The sequence below is a fragment of the Lepidothrix coronata genome, unplaced genomic scaffold, assembly GCF_001604755.1.
Source record: "Lepidothrix coronata isolate B3197 unplaced genomic scaffold, Lepidothrix_coronata-1.0 Scaffold47, whole genome shotgun sequence".
NCBI lineage: Eukaryota > Metazoa > Chordata > Aves > Passeriformes > Pipridae > Lepidothrix > Lepidothrix coronata.
In genome coordinates this window covers 4,505,839-4,526,900 of record NW_016690227.1, presented here as the reverse complement: position 1 = coordinate 4,526,900, position 21,062 = coordinate 4,505,839, and positions in this window count along the sequence as shown.

The window sequence follows — 21,062 nt, the reverse complement described above, 5'->3', positions numbered from 1 at the left end:
CATTATGGGGGAAAAAGTAATCAATAGCCAAACACCTACAAGCTGCATGTACTTGCTACAGTAGCTCTTCTCCATGAGCCAGGAGAAGGCTTTATAGTGTCAAAACCACTTTCATGAGCTCGTAATCTGGAGGGCGCTCTCAGTTTCATATTGAGAATGAGTCATAACCAACACATCTGCTCCTTAGGCTGACCATTGTAGAGCTAAGTTTTTATAAAAGAAAATTGAAGTGATCACATCGTTCTGAATACAGTGTGCCCCTCTTTAGCTTCTACTCTATTGCTATTATGTCAGTGAGACTTAGCTACTGTAAGATGCAGGTTGCTTCCCGTAGTCTGAGGACACTTTAGTCATTTATTGATGTGATGGAGCTTAAACAGAGGATTCAGTCTTTTCAAGCTGAAGCTTGGTAATACTGAGCACTTTCATTTCCTCCTGTCAAATGTACGATCACTGCTCAAGTGCTCTGTGTGGGAAATTCTTCATCCCTTTTTATGTGATCACTGTAAGAAGAACCTGGCCTGAGTCTATCATCAACTTAATATATGAGAGATATGATTTCATCTACATAATTTGTGTGCCTGCAGGAAGTCATTTTCCTACAAGTACCAGAGACAGTTCTAGGGAGCCATACGTTAAAGCCTGCCTGCACTTTTTAATTTAAAGATACAGAAAAAAGGCAGTTGGTAGCAATTTGCACCTTAAAGATAGTACTTCAAAAGACGGAGAGAAACCTTTAGTATCTAAAGTCTCTCAGGACTTTTATTTGTGTAATATCATGTGTTTATTCTTGACATATGTTCTACTATATATGTATAAATATGTGTAGGTTTGTACACATATATTTGCAAAAAAGGATGCTGAAAGGCTGAAGGTCTATGGATTTCATATAATGAAACTATAAAGAAAACAAAACACCTAGCATTCATACTATCAAGATCTCAAAGTCAAAAATACGTAAAAGAAAACAAAGCAAAAATATTGCTAATTTCTCTTAGTCTTGGCTTAAAAACTAGCTCTGGAGTTTTTAAAGGCTTCTATTAATAAAAAGTTTATATAGCTTTTTATTCTTCTAGTAAGTTCTAATTTCTTCATGGTTTTATCATAAGAGGTAACTGTTAGAGGGCCTCCACCACCCTTATCCTCTGGGGAAAGAGATACTGCAACCTGAGCTTCCAGCCTCATCCTGTTACCAAACATTAGGTGTTGTGAAAGGAGACAAGTACATTTACAGAGTTTTTGAAAGGTGTGCAAATGAAATGAAGAAACAAAATGAAGTAGCTGAATGAGTTCAGAGAAACAGCCCTGCTATAGTGAACCCCTGCCCCAGTCTTAATTCAGTCCTGCTGACAGGTGGGTCAGGAGCAGGGGGTGTCTGGGCCAGGTAGGGCCCCTCCATCCCAAGCATCGCCAGCCCATAGCTCCAGTGGGTCACTGGACAAGACTGCATAAGGCTGTTGCTGCTCTCCTGTGACAAAAGTGCTCTAGTCTCCATTCACAGAATAGATAGCACACAGTTTAGCCTTAACCTACCCAGTCTAGGATTTGCAGCAATCTAGCCGTTTGAACCTTGGCTGCAAAGGCTCCACAAGGAATTAGCTAGGTTAGGTGTGATTCTTGAGCTGGCTTGCTTGCCTGTGACCCATATAAACTGCAGTCTCAGCATTCCTGTAGCACACAAAGCTGGAAATCACTGTATCTGCTTCTAATGAATGCAGGCTCTGTCCACACTTGGCACGTTTCTTCAGCTCTGCCGGTTAGACTAATAAAAGATATTATCTCTCTCTCTATGAGTTTTACCTCGCTTATATCCTGAGATTATCACAGCTCTGCCACTTGGAGGTCAGACAGAGTAACATTTTGAGATTAGGCAAAGCTACAGTGATACCAGAAGAAATAACTTGAGAATTATATTCTTAAACCAATGCAAAGTTTAAGGCCAGGGACGGGGGAGCTGACAGGGCTTTGCAGCTCCTAAGTGTGGTCTGGTTTCATTCAGTGACATGATGCACTGCCAGAGGTTTTCTACCAGTGAACTCCTTTGGCATGATGCTATGCAGTGTTTCTTCCAGAGGTGTGTGCTGTGCCTGGTCTTGGGCAGGGTCAGTTGTTTCTTTTATAAAAACCTGCTTATTTTTGCTGGACTTTGAAACAAGCTGGTTTTCTTAGAACAATATTGGCATGATCTCTTGAAAGCATTTCTGTGGACTGAGGGGAATTTTGAAAGCTATTGTGTGCATTTGTTGCATGGATTTTACCTCTCTCTACTTCTTACCGGCTAAATCACAACAAATTGAGGACTTTGTTTCATACTCTTCACTGACTTGGTCATATTTTCAAAAGCTATTTATTTTTAATATAAACAAATGAAACAACTTGCCTCGTCTTTTCATATCTACAATCCCCCCTCCTCTCCATGTGTGCAAAACAGTGCAGCAGCCTAACAAAATATAGTATGTGGTGTTTCCTGCTGTGACCCAAAAAACCCACTCTGCTCTAGCCCAGCCATGCTGGTTTGCTGCTTTTGGCTATGAGCAGTGGATGCTTTATGGTAGTTGACTTTTTTATTCCATATACACACATTATTGCGTCCACGTTCCCTGCCAAGGCAGTTTCCTCCTTCCTTTGTCATTTTCCCACATCTTTCCGATACTTTTTTTGTTTCCTCTTATCCAGCACCATTATCCGGTGTTTTGAAATGCAAAATCAGCTCACTGCTTGTAAATCTTTCTTTCTGTATCTCTTCTGGTACATCTCTGTTGGATTTGATATTTGTTAAGTGCCCTTTTCCTGTTTTATTTGTCATATTTAATTTCTAAAATACCTGTGATTCATGTGTCTTCCAGAGCCATGTGCTATTTCCGCTATTTTTGCATTGTAGTCTTGCTCAATACTTTTCCCACTTATATCTTTGTCTACTTGATCTTTGGTAAGAAACAGCAGTTTGCAAGCATTACAGTTACAATTCAGCTAAATGCACAGTATTATCTGACTCACAAATGGTTGGATTTCCAGTCATGTTCTTTCATCAGGCTGTATGTCTCAATATTCTGGTAAAAGTCCTTATAGTACAATGTGTCATATAAATGGCATCCTCCTTTTCCATTCCATTTGTTGTCCATTAAAAAACAAAAACAAAACCCAAAACCCGTAAACATGACAACACAAAAAACCCCTGAAGGAAATCAAAACCAGCTGTCAGTGAGTTTATTGCAAGTTAGCAGTAGTCAAACCTCATACAGAGCAGCAACTTGTAATATCTGCTATAGGTAAAATATAAAGTTTTCAGGTGTGCTTTCTTTTAAATTGGATTAGACAATGGAAAGGGAATTGTTGGCTAAAATAATTTGTCTTGTTTTGGTGAGTTGCAGAGGTCTAAGCCATGTTCAAATCCTTTGCATGGGGAAGGGTGCGGGAGGACTGTCTGTAGGCAGCAGGACTAGGAGTTGCCTAAGTGGATTGGCACACTTTCTCAAGGTTGTCAGACCTCAGATTTCATTGGTGTTTCTCCAACTCTCTCAATTTTTAATTTTTTTTATATAGTACTTTAAGTTATCAAAACAACCCATGTCTCAAACTCTTTATGTGTTACAAAACTGTTGAACTAGACTAGAGAGATTCTATCAAGCATGTGTAATAGGTAAAGGGAGAGGGGGAGAAGAAGAGCAGGGGAGGTGTCATCACAAATACATTCCAAATTTGTCCATTAATACATAAAATATTCTGAGAGATTTATAGTAAGCGTGCAGATTGAAAAGTCGATCCGACTCATTAGAAAAACTTTGAAATATTTTATAAAACATGAGCTTGAGTTTATAAGTGGTGGGAAAGTTAATCTCATGACTATTTTCAATTGATTGCAGAGCAATAGTGTTATAAAATCTGCAGATGCAAGTCAACAAGTGGTATGGACATTGCACTTATCAGAACTGTTTTACTCATTAATTCTGAGCATGAAACAGGTTAGATTGTAACACAAAAGCCCTCTGCAACTTCAGTTAGGCAGTAAGACCAGAGATCAATGAAAGGAATGCCTGGGTCTTAGCTACCCTACATCCTGTGTCATTTGCACTGGTGCTAAATCAAAACAAAAATGTGTCAGTTTGGATTATTCTGTCCACTTCTCAGAGCTGCAGCAAGTAATGCAGGGTGTGATATACCAGCAGTTTCTACACCAGACTTTTAGATTCATTACAACCTTGTCTGTGAACTGTGCTTAATCTTGAAAATGAGATTCTGGATTCCTGTTTCCAGAGTAGTGAAATGCCCTAGGAAATAAAATTAGAACTCCCTGTTTATCGGTTTGGTCCCTTTTGGTTATGGGGACCAAGAGAAGGCAAAGTGAAGTGGCTTTCTTAGCGTGTGCTGCGAAGCCCAAGCAGACATGCAAGGAAATCGAAGCCCCCTACTAGCAAAATCCTTGCTGTCCTTGCTGGCAGGAGGGGCAGAGGAGAGGCACAACATGCCAGTGGCATTTTGCTGTCTGACCTTAGTGACATCTGGGGTCACCTGACAAATCCGAGGAACTGAAAGTCTACACATTCTCCACCCTGTACTGTGAGGCTTGTGTGTGGTGGGAATAACAGTGTCTGTACATACAGACTGATATACCGAGTTTGCTTGCCAGGTATCAAAAGATTTTATAAAACTTCAAGGCTTCTGGGTTTCATTCCAAACTACATATCTTAGGTCACAGTTCACATTTATTGAAAGACTTTTGGGAAAAGCTGAGTAGAACCTGGAAGTGACAAGAGCAGTTTATCCTCACCAGAGCCCAGGCCATGGGCAAGGCACAGGAGCAGATGCAGGCAGCCACAGCCTGATCAGCCCTGCCTGCTCCTGAGTGACCAGACAACCAGCCTCCAGTTCCCTCCTAGTTGCTTCTTCCTCTTTCATCACCCTGAGCTTCCATGGAAAAATAATTTCATACAAATTTTAGAGGAATATCCAGTTAATCAAAACACAGCAGGCTGCCAGCACAGCCTGAGCAGAACGGTGTAATCACACACCATGGCACTTTCAATTCTGCTGCTTCATTCTCTTGACAGAGATATTAACAAAAAGAGGAAACAGGCTATTACCGTGACAAAGGCTTTGACAGCACAGGGAAAATGGCATGTTAACTCAGCATCAGGCAGGCTGAAGCTGGCTGGTGATAACCATGCCCCACTCATGGCACTCAAAGCCTTCCTCACTGCTGTGTGGGTGGGTTTGTCTGCTGTGGAGCGGGGCACATTTTTCCCTGCAGCAATACTCACCTGAGTGCTTAGACATAGCAGCCAAGAGCCCCATTTTTAAAAGCATGGGATATTAAAAGATCATCTTCAGTCTGTTTGTTTCAGATCTCAAACCCTCCAAGTTACATCCACTGATGTCTGGACAAAGCAAGTCAAAAGTTACACTGTATTTAATGGACAGACTGGTGCTTTTATTTTAATGGGGAGTCAGCTTGTGCTGTACATGTAGAAGCACTGTCATCTGCTTTTATTGTAAGCAGATGCTGGAGTGTGTTTAGCTTGCAAAAACCCATGAGACCCAGAATTAGGTACACAAATAGAGATCATTTGCAAAATTGGGTATATTTTAGTTATTTCAAGATCCAATTCAGATTGCGACAAACAAGGATCAGTTTTCTCTGGGGCTCTAAGAACGATCTGGGCATTCCTGCATTCATTTCTCCCTCACTGGGACCTGCTAATGATTGATGTTTGGGAGGCCACTTTCTTTGCTCTCTGCCAGTTCCATGCCTTGGGTTGCTGTAGCAGTAGCACGCCGTACTTAGCCCTGACGTAATCTGTTTAGCTAAAGGTGCACTGGGCAGCAGTTCCGCGCCCATGGTCTATCTGTCAAATCCTTGTCTTTAAACTAGTCAAAAGATGAGCAATTACAATTTTGGATGGTGCTCCAGCCATTTTTGAGCTATAACTTTAATTGCTGTTGCTGTTCTCTGGAGTCTGATATCCAAAACGATTTTCCTGACCTCCTCTCTTACAGTCTGTTTAGGTCCTGAATTCCTTAAGCCAAGAACTGCCCTTCTGCCCATGGGAATACCTGGGCTCCCTGTGTCCTTCATCAGTGTGAAGAGTAACACAGATATACACCTTTGCATGAAGGTGTAGCACCTTCTGTTACATCAGGATATATAATTGGGAAAGGTAGACAAATCTTGGGATATTTATCAGGTCTGACAAAGCAACAGCAAAAAAACCCCAAAGGTTTAAAAGGTCATGTTCTTTGGAAAGTGTCCAGCTACCCAATCATTTTAAGTGATTTTTCTGGAAAACAGAATAAATGTGAGAAAATTCTCTTTTTTGTTCTTTTTCCTTAGTAATTGACATTGGTTTGATTAAGTCAATCCAAGCCCAGACTGCTGACCGGATCCTCTTCCCCCACTCTATATTCCTGCTTCTTCCACTGTGCAGGCACTGGTGAAGAGACAGACATCTTGAGATCTGGTTCAAGGAGCTGATCTGTCTTGAAACAAATCACTGGCCCCCAGCTGCTTGTTCCTGACCTCAAAGTAGCCCCATGTTCGTGCTAACAGAAGTATTTATATGGCCATTCAGTGGACCAGGTTCAGAAACTGATCCAGCTGAAAAATAAGCAGGAAAATATAATGCATTTTTCTCCCAGTTCAATCAGTTTCCTAATCTGACGTGCTGAGCTGCTGAGAAAACACAGTTAAAGGAAGAACACAGAACAGGGGCAAGAACGCGATCATTAGAGAAAAGGAGAAAGTGAACCTGAAGACATGCAGGTGGAGCTGCATCTTTGGAGCTAGAAGCTGATCTAGGCTGTGTGGGAAAGTAGGGCATTGCAGCAGCTCTGGTTCATCCTGGGATGAGAGGGGACTCTCCTGCAGCAGCTCTGTCAGCAGACACATATCTCATTGGGAGATCCAATAATAAATAGTTACACACTTAGACACGAGGTCAGCTCTGGATATAAACAGAGAGGTGGTGATCTCAATTAGGAGCTCTAAATAACACCTCCTTTTCTCCCTGTCACTGCCTGGGAATCGCAGCTGTGGACTAGGGGAATGAAGACTCCTGCAAGGGGGCAGGCTGTGCCATGGCTCCCAGCTGTGACCAGTCTGGCTTTTCTGCTGTCCCCATGGCATGATGGGCAGCTGCTGTTTCCTGCTTGGGCACGCAACTGTTGGTTTTAGTGGGTTTTCTTGTGCTGCAAAACAGATAGGAGAGAGAAGGAATACGATCAGAGAGAGGTTTAGAAAACATAAGGAAGGAAGAGGAAATGGTCTTTGCTACAGATGGGAGCAAATGCTTTGACCAAGGGAGGAGTTTGTCTGATGTAGTGCCGCCACCTCCCCTCTGCACCCAGGGCTCTGTGGGGCAACACTAAACAGTGGGCACGTGCATGCTGCCCATGGGGTCTCCTCACACCCTCTGTTCCCCAAGGACCTCCCAGGGTTTCCATCAGCCCTTGCAAGGAAGTTGGGCTTGCAGCACTTTTGTAAAAGGAACCAAATGGCTTAAAACTAGGTATTGCTTTCTTTTGGCAGCTGCACTGGGTGCTGGTGTTGTCCTCTTAATGTCACCCTACTCTGTCCCAGCACATCATCCAACCAAACAATCAGGAAGCTCCAGTTCCAAGTTTTTTTTAAAAAAAACCCTAACCAAAAAAAACAACAACAAAAAAATGCCTCCCCCAAAAAAACACCCACCAAACAAACAAACAAACAAAACTCCACCAACAGAAAAGATTGATCTGGCTTTTAAAGATTTTTTTGAATGTCACTCCTAAGAAGAAAAAGTTTAACTCAGAGGTAGATAAGGTGAATGACTGCACAATTACAAGAATAACAAAGTAGGAGCCCATAAAATGTATTATACTGTGAATGTTTATCTGGAAAATAAGTCAGGATATTTTCCCAGATGGGTAAAATTCAAGAGAAAACTAATAACATTTTCATTTTATCAACTGTTTACTTATACCACAAAAATAAAATATAGTACAGACAATATTGACTGTTCAGAAATATAGCTGCAGCCATCAATATAGGAAGAAAGATTGATAGGAAACTTCTCCTTTCTTGAAAGTAAGCTTTGAGTGACTGCAAAGCATTTAATGATGTTGACATTCAGACGGGCACAGTGAAGCTTCAGCACAAATGTCTTCTGGAGATGAATGAAGCTACTTATGATTCAGAAATATTATTTCAGCATATGATCGGTCCTATTTTCAGATGCCACATCAATTGCACCTTTTTTTTCACGATAAAGATTTTCCTCACAAGCAAAAGCATAAAGGTTACACAAACCATCCACAAAAAAAAAAAAAGTTTTTATATTCAGAAAAAGAAATAATGATGTCAAAGGAAAGAAAAAAAAAGTTTACTGAGGATTTTTATTTTACTCTGGATGGAGTTTTGGTTAGTTATAATAATTGCTCTGCTAGCAAATATATTCTCTCTATTTTCCTGCTGACACTGTCTCCTATTTTATTTCTCTGACCTTCAACCTCAGATTTTGTATGGTTTTGCTTTATGCTGTGGCTGCTCCACGTTGTCGCAGAAATGGTGTGCCTGCCTATTTCTGGTTAGTGATCCTGTGCCATCTGGAGCATGTTTACTCCTTCTTTTTTTTTTTAACTTCTCTTATTGTCTGTTTCTTTATTGAAAAAAAACTATTTACAAGTTAGTCATACAAAATATAAACTCTGATTGAGTCCAGAGGTGGGCCAAGAAGATGATCAAAGGAATGGAGCACCTCTCCTATGTAGATAGGCTGAGTGATTTGGGGTTGTTCGGTCTGGAGAAGAGAAGGTTCCAGCGAGACCTTTTAGCACCTTGCAGTACCTAAGGGGAGGTTACAAGAGAGGGGAGTCCCTGGAGAAGGACTTTTTGCGAGGGCATGAAGTGATAGAACAAAGGGTAATGGCTTCTAACTGAAAGACAGTAGATTTAGGTTAGATATCAGGAGGAAATTCTTTACTGTGAGGGTGGTAAATCACCAAAATATGTTGCCTAGAGAAATTGTGGATGCATCATCCCTGCAAGTGTTCAAGGGAACGTTTGGATGTTGGATGGGTCTTTGAGCAACCTGGTCAGTCTGGGTGACATCCCTGCTCATGGTAGGGGGGTTGGAAGGTGGTCTTTAAGGTCCCTTCCAACCCAAACCATTCTGTGATTCTTACTCTGTGATTCTGTGATTCTAGATCCTAAAGCTGTTGAAAGAAATTACCCTGACAACAGCAAGTATCCATTGTCCTGCCCTGCTGAGTCAGGGTTACTCACTAGTGCAGGAGGGTGTGAGGTTCTGAGAAGAAAAGGGGACACGCTGCCTGCAACCTCCACCCCAGCAGCCACTGCCAAAGGGGTTTGAGGTGCTCATTTTAGGTGTATGGAGGAAAGCTAGTTTTCTAGCCTCTAAGAAACACTGTGAATGTGGTGTGAATATGTCCATGTTACAATGGGAAAGTGTCTTTCCTTAGCATAGTTTGCCGAGATGCAAAGGAGTGTAAGAATTGCAAGAGCTGGCATCCACAAGAAATGTTACTTTCAGGTATGCCATGAAAACCTGAACTGAGCAGCTAGCCTATATACATATCAGAGAATAAGCAATTAAGGTGCATTTTGTTTTCATTTGTCTTTTTCTGGATATTCTGTTTGGATTTTCTTTTACACAATCAGAGCATCTAAAAGGGATTGTATGCTGATGGTCAGAGAAGCAGTATTTACATGGTCACTGAAATTCCTTATTCAACAGGAAGGCAATCTAACAAATTCATCATTGTTTAAATTTTAATTCAGTGACAATGTAACCTCTGGAAAACACTGTTCACATTTATAATTAATAGATTGTTATGCTCTGTAGTTTAAAATTTTATATACTTTCCTCAAACTCCATGAAGAAGTGCTCCATGTGATCTCTTTCTGAATTCACAACAGATGAAAATGGCCTGGTTGGTTTTGTACAAGGAGGTTCATTTGTAGGGAGTTGCAGATCCAGTTTTCTGTTTGCTGTCTAACATAATTTAGTCAGAACAGCCCTCCCTTTTTCTCCTGACAGCAATTCTCCCTCCAAAAGGAGGTTCTGGCAGTCTGCTTTTGTACAAAGTAGACTCAAATGTAATTATGCTGCTATGACAACTCAGTCTTATAACACTCACAGTCCTTTTTCTTCTCATCTTTGTAGTGCTGCTATGAGTAGAAACTGATTCTGTTTTCTTCCAGTATAAATAGCAGTACACGTCAGTGAAGTCTAAGTTGTACTGGTATAAGGTCAGGGTCAGTCCCACTGTATTAAGCACTTCTCTCTTAAAAATCATGTAGTGAAAGGAAGGAAAACTTGTAAGGTGCTCCATCCCTCCCTTAACGAAAGTCATGTTAACAACCCCTATTCACACATCTGTATGGGGAAGGAAATCTTCTCTATTTGAATATACACATGGAAAGAGAGCAGTCACAGCCACATCTCTCCCCTCCTCACCTTCCCTCAGGAATAAGCTGCGTCATTTCTTTAGAGCCCCTGGTTGCAGTGTTTAATCCTTACAAAGGGGTCCTGTCTACGCTCACATGCAGGCTTCTCCTGGGGCTGAGATGGCTTACATCCTGAAAGCGAGTCACTGCCATGCAGGGACGCCAGCAAAGAAAGAAAATAAACTCTAGAGAAACTTCTCTGAACCCTGTGCAGTGCCTCTGAAGGAAGGTAGACCAAGGGGCTGGGCTATGCATGGGAAAAGCTGGTGAGGGGAATCTGGCTGGAAGGACCACACTGGTCACCCAGGTTGCTGGAGGGATTAGCTGTTCTGGTGGGAGAACATCACAGGAAATGTTCGGTAGCTGAGGAGTGTTTTATAGAGAACGGGCGCATGCTTTCTGCTCCCTCCTGTCTATGCCCAGTCCTTGTACGGGGTCTGATCATGCTATCTCCTGCTATGAAAGCAGAACCTCTGTTGTAACAGGTTTCAGCTTCCCCTTAGACTTCCTCGTCCAGCCTTTCAGGCAAGCAGTAGAAAGTGTCTTTTGAGGGTCACCTTAGCGCAGGCATGCTAAGGCAGAATGCTTAAGGCCAGCCCTGAGGGAACATGTGGTTTCATCATCAAGATATCTCCGTTAATTGCTACCAAAGCCAGAGGTTTTCCAAGTGTTTACCTTCGATGAGTTACATCCAACAAAAAATTGTAAGTGTAGCCAACATAACTTAATTCACAGTGACACCCGGGGAGCTGTGGCGAGGTGCCAGAGGTGTAATGGAGAGCATTTTAGTTTCATGTGGCTTCCTGAAGCTCCCCAGAGCATACTGAAAACAGTCCAGACATTTTTTCCTTTTTATTTAAGGTAAAAAATATTCCCTTTCCAGCTGTGAAAGCAACTGCATAGGCCAGAACAGAAGGTGTTTGTGGTAAAAAGACACACAGGCTTAGCCAGACTATGTTGATCTTTTTTTTTCCTCCTTAAATTCTCCAGGGAGGAGAGATGCCAACATCAGAAAGCAGGAGAGACCCAGAGATTCCACTCATTTTCTTACTTCTGACCCAAGCCCTGGAAGAAGTAAGGACTTCTGTCACTTGGTGTCCTCTCTGTCACTCAGCCTGAGACCTGAAGTCAGACAGACTGTTCCTTGCTGGTGTGACTGAGACAGTGATCAGACCCAGTGAGGGGCAGGAGGGGGTTCTTGGGTCACTGCTTCCAAAACAAACTCTTGTCTAGAAGCAGTGATCCACACCATACCTGTTTCAGAGTCCCTGAAACACCATGGCCCCCACCCCCATGTGCTTCTTCCTCTCCACCATGCAGTCACCTTGCAGTAGAAATGTAATTCCCCAGCTTCTCCTTCCCCAAAGCACCCACCCAGAAGCTACCATGTCAGATCTGGAGTTAAACAAGGTGAACATGTAGGGTCATACAGAGGAAGCCACCCCTATAGAAACCTATGGTGCTGCAATAAAGTCTCAAAAACAAGGTAAGGAAGAGCAAGTGTTAATTTCTGGGCCTATGGAAACTGTGTAGTTTGCCACCTTGCCTGTGTAGGGCTGTTTCTAGGTTTAATCCTCCACAGTCCTGGAGAAGAGGTAGGACCTAGTTCCCTAGGTGAGGGCACTGTGACAGTCACAGTGGGTCTGGATTTCTGTCACGCTCTCCCACCCTGAGTACCTGATTGTGGGTGATTCTGGGTGCTGCAGAACCTGAGCCTCCTTCCCTGGCTTCAGCCTTGAGGAAAGTCTGTCAGCATGGGCATCACGTGCATCCACAGGTGGCCTGGTAATATCAGACACAGAAAAGCCGCTTTCAAAATGGCATTTGGCAACACTTTCTTTTCCCCTCTGCCCTTGCCTCAGAAACAGAGAACAGACACCACTGCAGGTGTTTTTCCTGTCTCATTTCAACATCTTTGTGAAGTGGCAGTGTCAGAGAGATATCTTTCCTGTGAAGGAACACCTCCTTTTCTGCTTGCTCCTTGACATTTCAGTGGATGAACTAAGAAGATTCTGTCCTCTATTTTAATCAAGTAATACAGATTTCATTGTACAGGCTGGTCACCCTATAGCTCACTACAGCATATGAGAAATGTCTTGTCTGAAACACAGACTTAAACCCAGCACTTACTGCAAAAACACTGTTTCTTTCTGAAGCCCCGTGTTTGCTTGTTTATGTGTTTCTGGACTGCCATAATGCTGAGTGCTAAGCGCCTCCTGGACCAGACCTTCTCTGGTGGGTGGATCTTTCTCTGTCTTGGTCTCTAGACTTCTTGTGTTTTGCAGACTAAGGGTTTGTCCGAGACACTCACAAAAGCCAAGATCCTTGACAAAGTAATGTTTGTTGTGGGAATTGTCCATGGCTGAGTGAGATGAAACTTGAAGGGGAACTTTCTGTGAGCTTCATCTATCTAGCAAGGGCAAAAGGACTCTAGCCCATAAGTTGTCGAGGCTGATCAGGAGGGCTTTAAACTAGGTTTGAAGAGGGAAGGGGTTGAAACCAGGCTCTCCAGAGATGAACCTAAGGGTGGAAAGCCTGAGTTAGAAGTGAAATCAGCAGCCCAGCTGAAGTGCATGTACACCAGTGCACACAGTATGGGTAACAAACAAGAGGAACTGGAAGCCATCGTGCAGCAGGAAAGCTATGATGTAGTCGCTATCACGAAAATGTGGGGGGATGACTCACATGACTGAAGTGCTGCCATGAATGGCTACATGCTCTTCAGAAGGGGCAGGCAAGGTAGGAGAGGTGGAGGGGTGGCTCTATATGTTAGAGAGTCTCTTGGCTCTGTGAAACTTGAAGTCAGTAACAATAAGGTTGAGTGCCTGTGAATCAGAATCAGGGGGAAGGCCAATAAGGCTGACATCCTGGTGGCAGTCTATTGCAGACCACCCAACCAGGATGATGAGGGTGATGAATTATTCTACAAGCAGCTGGCAGATGTCTTAAAATCACCAGCCCTTGTTCTTGTGGGCGACTTTGACCTCTAAATGTCTGTTGGGAACTCCACACAGTGGAGAAGAGGCAGTCTAGGAGATTCCTAGAGCGTATAGAGGATAATTTCCTGCTCCAGCTGGTAAATGAGCTTACCAGGGGTGGGACCCTTCTAGACCTGCTGTTCACTAACAGAGAGGGGCTAGTGGTAGATGTGGTGGTCAGAGGCCGTCTGGGGCATAGTGACCATGAAATAACAGAGTTTTCAATACTCAGGGACACAAAGAGGGCCATCAATAAAATTTCTACCTTGGACTTCCAGAGGGCAGATTTCGGCCTACTCAGAAGACTAGTTCAGATGGTACCTTGGGAAACAGCCCTTGAAAACAAAGGGGCCCAGGAAGGATGGACATGCTTCAAGAAGCAAGTCTTGAATGCACAGGAGCAGGCTGTCCCAGTGTGCCGAAAGGCGAGCTGGCGGGGAAGACGGCCAGCCTGGCTGAATGGGGATATTTTGAAGGAAAATAGGGGGAAAAAGAGAGCTTACTGACCATGGAAAAAAGGGCTGGCTACTCATGAAGAATTTAGGAGTATTGTTAGGTAATGTAGAAAGGAAATTAGAGAGACAAAGGCACAATTTGAACTCAATCTAGCCACTTCTGTTAGGGATACTGAGAAGTGCTTCTATAAATATATCAATAAAAAAAGGAGGGTCAAGGGAAACCTCCATTCATGTTGGACATGGAGGGGAACATAGTCACCAAAAATGAGGAAAAGGCTGAGGTACTTAACACCTTCTTTGCCTCAGTTTTCAAAAGGAAGACAGGTTGTCTTCAGGACAACTGTCTTCCAGAACTCGTAGACAGAGACAGGAAGCTGAATAGCCGCCCTCTTATCCAGGAGGGAACCTGCTGAGCCACTTGGATCCTCACAAGTCTATGGGACCAGATGGGATCCATCCTAGGGTGATGAGGGAGCTGATGAAAGAGCTCGCCAAGCCGCTCTCCATCATTTACCAACAGTCCTGGGTCACTGAGGAGGTCCCACATGATTGGAAGTTGGTGAATGTCACACCGATCCACAAAAAGGGCTGCAAGGAGGACCTGGGAAACTACAGGACTGTCAGCCTGACCTCAGTGCCTGGCAAGGTTATGGAGCAGATCATCCTACGTGCAATCACACAGCACCTACAGGATGGACAAGGGATCAGACCCAGCCAATATGGTTTAGGAAGGGCAGGTCCTATCTGACCAACCTAATCTCCTTTTATGATCAGATGACCCACCTGGTGGAAAGGAAGGCTGTGGATGTGGTCTATCTGGACTTGAGGAAAGCCTCTGACACCATCTCCCATAGCATACTCCTGGAAAAGCTGGCAGCCCATGGCTTGGACAGTAGACAGTACAAAACAATGCCCAATGCTGTCTCCTGTATTTACTTTGTGAAGATGCTAATGACTGTGGGAGCAAAATGAAGTAGGCCTTCCCTGAGGAGATAATACCATTTTGTTCTAAGAGTCAGCACATAATAGATGGGACGTACATGCACTTACTTTCTTGTGTGCGCTTCTCACTTCTTCTTTACTGTTTTTTTACAGAATCAAAGTTAAGAGTGACTCATACCAACTGATGGTTGTCTGCAAGACAAATATTTTCCTTTTTGAGGGTTTTGTAAGAGAAGGAATAGGAATCACAACTCTTCTTCTCTGTAGCTCACGTCACAGTCTCTCAAGGAGTGGTAACTTTCTTGCAGATGATGCTCATACTTAATCTTAACAATAGCAACTTGTGATTGATAAATTAAAAGTCAAGTGATCCAGCATCATAAAAAGAACTTGGAGCTCATTGGGATTCTTGCTTAGTTTCCTTTGTTGGTTTGTATAGTAGTTGGACAAGCAGTGTTTCCTGGTTCTGATTCTATGGCTCTGTATTTCACAGCTACTATAAAAGCAGGTACCACAGTGATGGGAACCATATAAATACCTGGATAGATGATAAAAATATTGTTGCTGAGCACTTCAGGGTGTGTTTTGTATGAGGAGACACTTAATCTGAAGAATAAGGGATTGTTAACTTTTACTATACAGCATATGCAATACTAGAATTTATTAGTCTGTTGTTCAGTAGAAGCACAGTAACTGAAGTGGTGTTTCAGGTTGGTTTTTTTTTAATCCGTAACATAAAAGAAGTTCCCTGCCTCAGTTTTCCTGTTTACAATACTGGTGATACTACGTGAAAATGCAGTAAATTAAACAGTAGAACATAGGTGGAATATGATTCATGTGTGTCCTTGAAAAGATTTGGGTACCATTTGGGTTTTCCCCATGTTAATAAAGGACTGATTTCTAGTTTAGCTACAGTAAGGTAAGGGTGTACAGCAGACACCACTTACAGCACTCCCCACATGCTGCATTTGAGAGTGAACAGGAGAGCTGGTACAGGTAATCTGTACTGTGTCACTCTTCAAGTTGTCAGTAACAAACAGCTAATTAAACACTGTTGTGTGGATGTCCGAAGCTGTTCCCAACCAAATAACATGCATGAAGGATTGATACAATTGCTTTTTGTGTGTACACAGGCCCTCAGCAGGCTAAAGCTCACACACCACCACGGGCAGTCACTGCTGTGGGGAGCTCACTACTGCTTGTGAAGTGCAATGATAATGGGAAACAAATAGTGAGAACAAAAACAAAGGCAAAAAGATGGTATTACCACTGAGACAATTCAGCAACGCAGTCTCAGAGAGCTGAGCATTCATTACTTGCCATATACAATAGTAATTAGTAGAAAGTATTGACAACTTTTTGTTTTTTAATGAATGTCATCCAACACAATTTTAGATTTTTGCCTTTACATTCAGCTTCTGTTTTAAATTGACATATTTAGCCCATAGCTGCTTTCAGCATGCTAGGAGAACAGAATGCCATTTCTTTACCTCTCTGCCATTTGAGGGAAAAGCAGTTGTTCTTTACACAAAATCCCTATTGGTGGCAGCTTTTAAGGACTTCCTTGTGTGATGTCTGAATTTTTAAAAATTTTGAAGTGCCAGCTTTTTCTGCATAAAAGCTGCTTATCCCTCAATTGCAAGAACTTCAAACAGTTTGCTGACAGCATCTAGACAGCCTCAACTGAAATAATTTGAGATGGCTATAGCTTCTCTTGGCAAGTGGGGGGGATTAAGAGCAAAATCCCACAGTGATGAAGATCATTATGCTGAATTCCCTCTCTGCTGTTGATCTCTCCACATCTTTAGGCACAAACACCACTTCACACATTGCCCTGCCTTGCAGTGAGTGTACGTTGCTGTTGTGCAGATCCATCTGCAGCAGCAGCAGTCTGTCCCTCTCTGTTCTCTCAATGCTGGAACTTGACTCAGCCAAGAGGTAGCCGGTGCTCCGCAGTGGTGCTTACACATGGCTGGTGATTGTCTCACACTGCTTCATACTAGTTTGCAAAGCTAAAGTGGTTACTTCACCCATTTCAGCATCTGACACTAATTCATCCCTCCTTCATGCCTCCAGTGTAGTAGAGGAGCACAGTCCATTTATGTTTTGTTAAATTTGCATGAGAGGCGGAGAGATGCATTTTTATTATTTTCATCTGGATATGTGCAGCATAGACAGCGTATTGAATTTTCTGTTTATTTTTTCCATCTCTTAATGAATAAATATTTTTCACTCAACAGCTGTATGCCCATAACCTCAGGCTCATCAATATTTGTCATTTCAGCTGACTCTTCCCTCCAAATTTCACCTACCTGTTTCATACCTTAAGGATCTACCTTTACTGTAGATGATACTCATAGACTTAAAATATAAGATATACGTTGATACCACCCCCCCTGTTTTCTGGAATCTGAAAGGACAAAGCCACTAAAGGAATAGGGGCCTGCAGCAGATAGGAAGCTGACCCCTGTGACTGCAGCATGTATAAGATGCCTGAGTATCTTTGGAAATATGAAACTTGATGTCCGTGTAAATAGTCTGTTGCAAAAACAGTACCAGAGCCTATTGCATCTCTATCTGTCTATCCATGCCCTATTTCTACTGGAATAAGCAGAGGCTACATAGGTCAGTAGTTATGGGCAAGGAGTTTTTCACTGAGGGCTCTTGGAGGCAGATTTTGGATGCTGTTATAACACAATTTCCAGCAGCAGGTGCTAGTAAGACACAGCCCTTCTTTCATCATTCAAGTCGGCATGCACGCACAGACAATGGGTGTCAAACAAGCATTGCAGGCTCAAAGCAAGCTGTTTGTCTCCTTTTCAACATGGTGCAAGCACTGTATGTCTAAGGAAATTAAAACTCCTTTCTAACAACCGGCTCAGTTGCAAAAATTTGTTTGTATGGATCCCCAGTTTAGAAACTGTATTTTCACCTGGCTCACGGGGAAGTCTGCTTTTCCACCACAGCTGGAACCAAGATAGACAGCTTTCACAAACCTCATGAAAACTTTACTTAGCAGGTAGACCAAGGACTAGTTGAAGACTGAACACAGAAAACAGTTTTTGAAAGGAGTGAAAATGCTGTGAGGTGGGACACTAGAAGATGTGGATGCCCTGCCACTGGAATCATTCAAGACCAGGGGAGGTTTAGGTTAGATATTAGGAAGAAATTCTGTACAGAGAGGGTAATCAGGAATTGGAGTGGGCTGCCCAGGGAAGTAGTGGATTCTCCATCCCTGGAGGTTTTTAAGATGAGACTGGATGTGGCACTTAGTGTCATGGTCTAGTAACCATGATGGTAGTAGATCAAGGGTTGGATTTGATGATCTCAGAGGTCCCTTCCAACCCAGATGATTCTATGATTCTATGATTCTATGATTCTATGATGTGTCCCTAAGCAACCTGCTCTAGTGGAAGGTGCCTCTGTTCATGGCCAGGGAATTGAAACTAGATGGTCTTTAAGGTCCCTTCCAAACCAAACCAAACCATTCTATGATATCTTCTGGTTTTCATATTTGAGCTGATAGTCCCTGCCTGACTCAGAGGACCCTGGAAAACTCCAGCAGACTTGCTGCAAACTATTGCTTTAAACCTAGAGAAAAATGAGCTCCTGCAGCCTTCTGGGCCTTATTTTGTAACAGCTGCTGTTTGCCAGCATGTTCTTTCTTACAGCTTATGAGTATTCCTTTCCTTTTTCCCCCTTGAGGTTACTTTGGGGTCCTTTCTTCTTTGTTTTTGTGCCCTCTGTGATTTAAAAGAATTGATCATGAGAAAAGCAGAGGACACAGCAACTTTTTTTCCAGCACCCCTATGTGGCAGTGTGCTGGGAAAGCTTTATGAAGACCCTTAGCTCTGTCAGAAGATAAAGTTTTGTAAAGCACCAAGTCTCACCACACTTCTCTGCTTTATCTTCTTCCACGGGGTTATTGGTATGAAGGTGGGACCATGAGCAAAACTTTCTTCCCTTTGAGCAACCTGGTGTAGTGCAAGGTGTGTCTGCCCCTGGCAGGGGTGTGGAACCAGACCATCTTGAAGGTCCCTACCTTCTATGATCCTGTGATTTCTTCCCTCTTTGCTGGCACCCCCACATGCAGACAACCCCAGCTACAGCTGTGCCAGTGCCAGAACAGGGGAAATCTCTGCACTGGCAGAAGGTAGTTCAGTAGTGTTTTTCCTTGTCAAGCCCCAAAGCATGCCAGTCACTGGTGGAAGGTAAGTTGTGAAATGCTTTTCCTCTCTTTCTACCAACTCAACATATAAGATGGTGATACTCTTTGGGGTATTTTAGTAGTTAACAAACATTGTATGTATGCTGTGAGGAAAATCCTACATGGAAATGAGATAGTGTATAACATATGCTTTCCTTTACAGCACCTTTTGAATTATCCTTTTTTGTTCTAGGAAGTCTGTGGAACTGGAGCATAACAGAGGAAGACAGGACAGGCTGAGAAGAGCCAACTGAAAGGAAAATCTTCAAGTTTGTGACTATCAGAGCAAAAGGCAAAAAGGTAGGATCGCATCTATGTGGTTGTTAATCTTTCACCAACTCACATAATGGAAATGTGGGTTCAGTCTGTGCCACTGCCATCAGACCCTCGCTTTTTAAAGGTGGAAGGGGACATTAGAAAGCTCCAGAAATTCAGGGAGATGGGAGTGAGGCAGGCCAGCAAGGTCTTGTACTGCTCTTCATGTAAGCTGATCCTCACAACCACTTTCACCACCCCTGTGTCACTGTCTTTTGGAGACAAGCCCAACTTCACCAGCAATTCACATACAAATACATGAAAAAAAGCAAACCCTGAATTTCTTTGCTGAAGCAGCTACCTCCTTAGTGTTCAAAATGGTGGCTTCATTTCCATGATGTTAGATGGCAGCATCGTAACCTCTAACAGCACATGTATCAAAAGTTGTCAGCTTTTCCTCTTCTGCCATGAGCCTTGTGATTCTTGCTGTGTGCTTTATTTTCTTGTGGTTAGCCAAAGCTTGCTTGCAAATTTTTCCGGTTTAGAAATGTCCATCATTTCCTGTGCTCTTTAACAACAGAGGAATGCCAGCCAAGTCAGGCAGCCTTTCCACGCAGCTCTTTGCTCATGCACACCAAGGGTGCTCTCAGTAAACAAGGTTACTGCCTCTCCCTGTCTTGAAGCAGACAGCAACAAGACTCCGCTTTATGCCTTTCCCCTGGTGGGAGTGGGGGACTGGGAGGCTAGAGGGGAAAACTGGCCTGAAAACATCAAAAAACAAACCAAACCCTAAACAACCAAAGAGAACTCCACAACGTTTTCACCAGTTGTCAAAAAAAGTCCCATATACTTATGTGGAAATTTTCCTATTACTGTTATTATTTCAGCTTGTAGTTGGCCATGGGAACAATTCCAAAGAAACCAGTACTCTGCGAAACCTTTTGTTTTCCAGAAAGGCTGTTATTCAAAAGCAATTAACATAAAAACATTAAAATTGTCTAACTTCAGAGACAGAAGAATAGAGGAAGGAAATATGAGAGTATGTGTGTGTGAGCATGCAGGAGGGAATAGAGCTGTCTGGGGTAAGGTAAGAGGCAGAAGGGAGAGACCAGGGGGCTCAGGTCAGCATGGGATGGATGCAATTGCCGAGGAGGGTTGGGGTGGTGAGATCCCACACCTGGGGGGATGCAGGAGCTGGGAGGACTGCTGGGGGCTGCTGTGACCTTGGAGGGTAACATAAGCCAAGGAGAGGTGTGGAGCCTGGGCCAGTGGGAGTTCGAGGAGTAAGGGTGGAGATGCCCAACTCTCTCCCCATTTTTCAGGCCAGGTATGAAATGTGTGTTATGTGTTTTGGCAGCTCTGAGTGCCTGTTGTGATGAGGTGCAGCTGTGGTGTCAAGACCAGGCTTGTTCTCAGCAGCCCAGGGCAATGCTTCCGAATCCTCTTGTTTTCCACTGACAATGCTGGGCCAAGGCATCAGCAGCAACAATGTTAGGGGGTTTATTTTTATTCATCACAGTGCAAGTTTTCTCAACCATTTCTCTAGTGGGTTTTGAACCAGCTGGCTGATTTCAGTCTCACTTGAGAGGGCAGAGGGTCAGTAGATATTAAGGTATTGTCTATTTGTGTGGAAAGGGAGGTCTATCAGGAATTTTCAGATGCCCCAAGGCAGATCTCTCTAACTTTTTCAAAAGAGTACAACTATTTTAAAGTATGAACTGCACCATATGAAGTCTAAAGTAAGGTGCTTTCTTTTGAAAGAGGGGTGCCACAGTTATGAA